The sequence below is a fragment of the Scylla paramamosain genome, unplaced genomic scaffold (genome assembly GCF_035594125.1).
Source record: "Scylla paramamosain isolate STU-SP2022 unplaced genomic scaffold, ASM3559412v1 Contig37, whole genome shotgun sequence".
NCBI lineage: Eukaryota > Metazoa > Arthropoda > Malacostraca > Decapoda > Portunidae > Scylla > Scylla paramamosain.
The window spans coordinates 802501-806731 of record NW_026973702.1 but is presented as its reverse complement, the minus strand read 5'-3'; positions in this window follow the sequence as shown (position 1 = coordinate 806731).

Below are 4231 nucleotides of genomic sequence, written 5' to 3'. Positions count from 1 at the left end.
TCATTTTCACCACCCCTCCTCCTCCTCCCTTCCTCCTTCACTCCTCCTCCTCCTCCCTCCTCCTCCTCCTCCTCCTCCTTGTGCAGGCTCTGGTGCACTCTCCTGGCTTGGAGGAGTTCTTTGGCCACCAAGTTCCTTGTCAGGCAGGGAGATGAGGAGTTGCTGGAGGGAGGTGAAGGAAATTTTCTGTATCTATGACAAGCAAGGTAAGGATTCGCCGTTCATCTTTGACCTGTGTTTGGAAACCCTTCACTCTCTCACCACTGTTTTCCAAGGCTACAGAGGACTGATCAGCTGGGTTGTCATGACTTTCTGCTGCTGCATCACTTTCACAGCCACACACACCCACCCTCACTCCTCACCCCTCACCCATATTTAAAACCTTAGAAAACAACTGTAAATTGAGGGAGTTAGGGTGGAAACAGTAAGAAAGAGGGAGGAAGAGAGGAAGAGGAAGAGAAGATACTGTTACTCCTTGCATAATGGAGACTAAGAGAAGGAGAGGGAGGAGAGAGGGAGAGGGAGGAGATAGGTGGAGGAAAAAAAAAGAGGAATGGGGGAGGGGTGTACCAGGCACCTGACATCATGTAACAATAGTGAAAAATAAAAGGGAGGTGGTAGAGGGCGGTGCACCCCACACAAGTCCAGAGAAGCAAGGGGACGCCATCACACAATCCGTCACCACCACCACACCACAGCAACGGGTGGTGAGAAGCATTATAACAACAATAATGAAAGTTGAGAGGTTAGTGTCATTATTCATCCTGTGCTAACACCACCACTAGTCTGTCATCACAAAATCCTATCACTCACCACAAACACACCACCATTCACCACAAACACACCACCATTCACCACAAACACACCACCATTCACCACAAACACCCCATCACTCACCACAAACACACCATCACTCATCACAAACACACCACCATTCACCACAATCACTCAGGGCTGGAAAAACACACCATTTAAAAGAACCCAACTTTTTTTTTTTATTATTTTGGGAGGTTTATTGGTTTTTTGTTTATTCTTCATATTTTTATGTAAATCAGTTTAAATAAGGAATTAAAAAAAGTAATCTAAAAAATAAAACAAAAGGTATGAAGTGTTTTTTTTTTATGTAGGAGGGGGACTGGCCAACAGCAAAAAAATAAATAAATAAAAATAGATAAATAAATAAATAAATAAATAAATAAATAAATAAAAATAAAATGAAATAAAATGAATAAATAAATAAATAAATAAATAAATAGGTAAATAGATAAATAAAATAAAATAAAATAAAATATATAAAAAATATAAAAAATTTCCAGCAAGAAGGAAAGGTAGATGTTGACAGACAGAGCTGAAAGAGTTTGACTAGGCAAGGTGCAAGCACGGAGGCACAGTTTCTGAGAACAATAGGGAGGGACCCCATCAGGTCCATAAGCCTTCTGAGGGTTTAGGCCAGTGAGGGCATAAAAAACATCATTGCGAAGAATTTTAATACGGTGGCATGAAGTAGTCAGAGGGTGGAGGAGAGGGAGGAACAAGCCCAGAATCATTCAAGGTAGGGTTTTTAGCAAAGGTTTGAGCGAAGAGTTCAGCTTTTAGAAAATGGATGTGATAGCAGTGGTGCCATCTGGTTGAAATAGAAGAGGGAAAGAAGAAGCAAAGTTATTGGAGATATTTTTGGCTAGATGCCAGAAGTCACGAGGGGAGTTAGATCTTGAAAAGTTTTGACATTTTCTGTTAATGAAGGAAATTTTTATTAGTTGGAGAACAAACTTGGCATGGTTCTGGGCAGAACATATAAAGTGAACATGAGATTCTGGTGATGGGAAGGCTTAAGTACTTTTTGTGGGCCACCTTTCTATCATGTATAGCAATTTCCAGGAACAAGCTGTGTTGAACCAAGGTTTAGAAGGTTTAGGTCTAGAAAAGAGTGAGGCAACCGGCCAAGTTGTGTGAAGAAATGCTCGTCAATGTGACTGACTATGTGAGCTAACTGACTGGCTGACTGACTGGCGGAATGACAGCTGAATGGCTGGCTGCAAACTGACTAACTGACTGACCGACTGGCTGGCTGGCTGGCGATAGCGGACCTGACTGACTGACCGACTGGCTGGCTGGCTGGCTGACTGACTGACTGACTGACTGGCTGGCTGGCTGGCTGGCTGACTGACTGACTGACTGGCTGGCTGGCTGGCTGGCTGGCTGAGTGACTGACTGGCTGGCTGGATGGCTGACTGACTGACTGATTAATTGGCTGACTGACTGGTTGACTGGCTGACTGACTGACTGATTGGTTGAGTGGACTGACTGACTGACTGACTGACTGGTTAACTGACTGACTGATTGGCTGACTGACTAACTAACTGACTGACTGACTGGCTGACTGATTGGCTGACTGACTGAATGACAGGCTGGCTGACTATCTGATTGGCTGGCTGACTGACTGACTGGCTGGCTGGCTGGCTGGCTGGCTGGTTGACTGACTGACTGACTGACTGGCTTACTGGCTGACTGACTAACTGACTGACTGACTGACTGGCTGGTTGGCTGACTGACTGACTGGCTAATTGACTGTCTGGTTGGCTGGCTGAATGACTGACTGACTGACTGACCGGATGGCTGGCTGGCTGTCTAGCTGGCTGACTGACTGGCTGGCTAAATGGCTGGCTGGCTAACTGGCTGGCTGGCTGGATGGCTGGATGGATGGCTGAATGAATAACTGACTGACTGGCTTACTGGCTGGCTGACTGACTGACTGACTGGCTGACTAAATGACTGACTGGCTAGCTGGCTGGCTGGCTGGCTGACTGACTGACTGACTGACTGACTGACTGACTGACTGACTGACTGACTGGCTTACTGGCTGACTAAATGACTGATTGGCTGGCTAGCTGGCTGACTGACTGGCTGGCTAAATGGCTATCTGGCTGGCTGGCTGGCTGACTAACTGACTAACTGGTTGGTTGGGGGCTGACTGACTGGCTAACTGACTGTCTGGTAGGCTGGCTGAATGACTGACTGACTGACTGACTGACTGGCTGGATGGCTGGCTGGCTGACTGACTGGCTGGCTAAATGGCTGGCTGGCTAACTGGCTGGCTGGCTGGATGGCTGGCTGAATGAATAACTGACTGACTGGCCTACTGGCTGGCTGACTGACTGACTGGCTGACTAAATGACTGATTGGCTGGTTAGCTAGCTGGCTGGCTGGCTGGCTGGCTGGCTGACTGACTGGCTGACTAAATGACTGATTGGCTGGCTAACTGGCTGGCTGACTGGCTGGCTAAATGGCTATCTGGCTGGCTGGCTGGCTGACTGACTGACTGCATGACTCTCTCTCTCTCTCTCTCTCTCTCTCTCTCTTTCTCACTTTAAAACTACAGTAATACAACTTAAATATACTTACAAATATTGAGTATATATTGTTAAGTGTGAAATTTGTAGTATTTAAGTGAATCAGTAGTAGTAGTAGTAGTAGTAGTAGTAGTAGTAGTAGTAGTAGTAGTAGTAGTAGTAGTAGTAGCAGCAGCAGCAGCAGCAGCAGCAGCAATGGCAGGTGACGGTGGTGATGACAGTAATAATAATAGTAGTTTGAATAATAACCTCAGTGGAGAACCCGGCGGCCATGTTGCCTTAATTATTACTTCGTGACACCAAAACCAGGCAATGGCGGATATATCTGACCAAAGGATATGGAAGCTAGACAAGTGACTCTAGCTTGTGACATGTTAGGCTTACAATAAGTGAGAGACGAAGCAAATAATGACTGAAAACACTGACGCCCTGTGCCTGTTCCTCAGCTGACGGCTTGTTTACATATTGACGACTCTTCAATATTCACCTAAATTTCCAGCTGTTTCCAGACTCAGACATAAACAAAACCTAAAAATAAATAAGTAACCGCAAAAAATTCCTAAATAACGAACAAAAACCTTAATAAACTGCTACAAGACACTACAGGCAGGAGGAAGGTGGTGCTGGGAAGGCAGTAAGGCTGACTGACGGTAGACTGGCACCGCAGGGCTTACCTTACGTACTCATGGCTCTCTGGTGCTGCGTGGCGGTGCTTGGTACAGGGAGAAGCTGCCGGAAATACGCACTTTTCACTAGAGTGCGTGGGGCAAGACTGACCAGCGACGGCCAAAACACTCCAGCCAGCCGCTCACCCTGCCAAGTGCGATCTGTCTCTGCTCCTCCACAGACACACACACACACACACACACACACACACACAC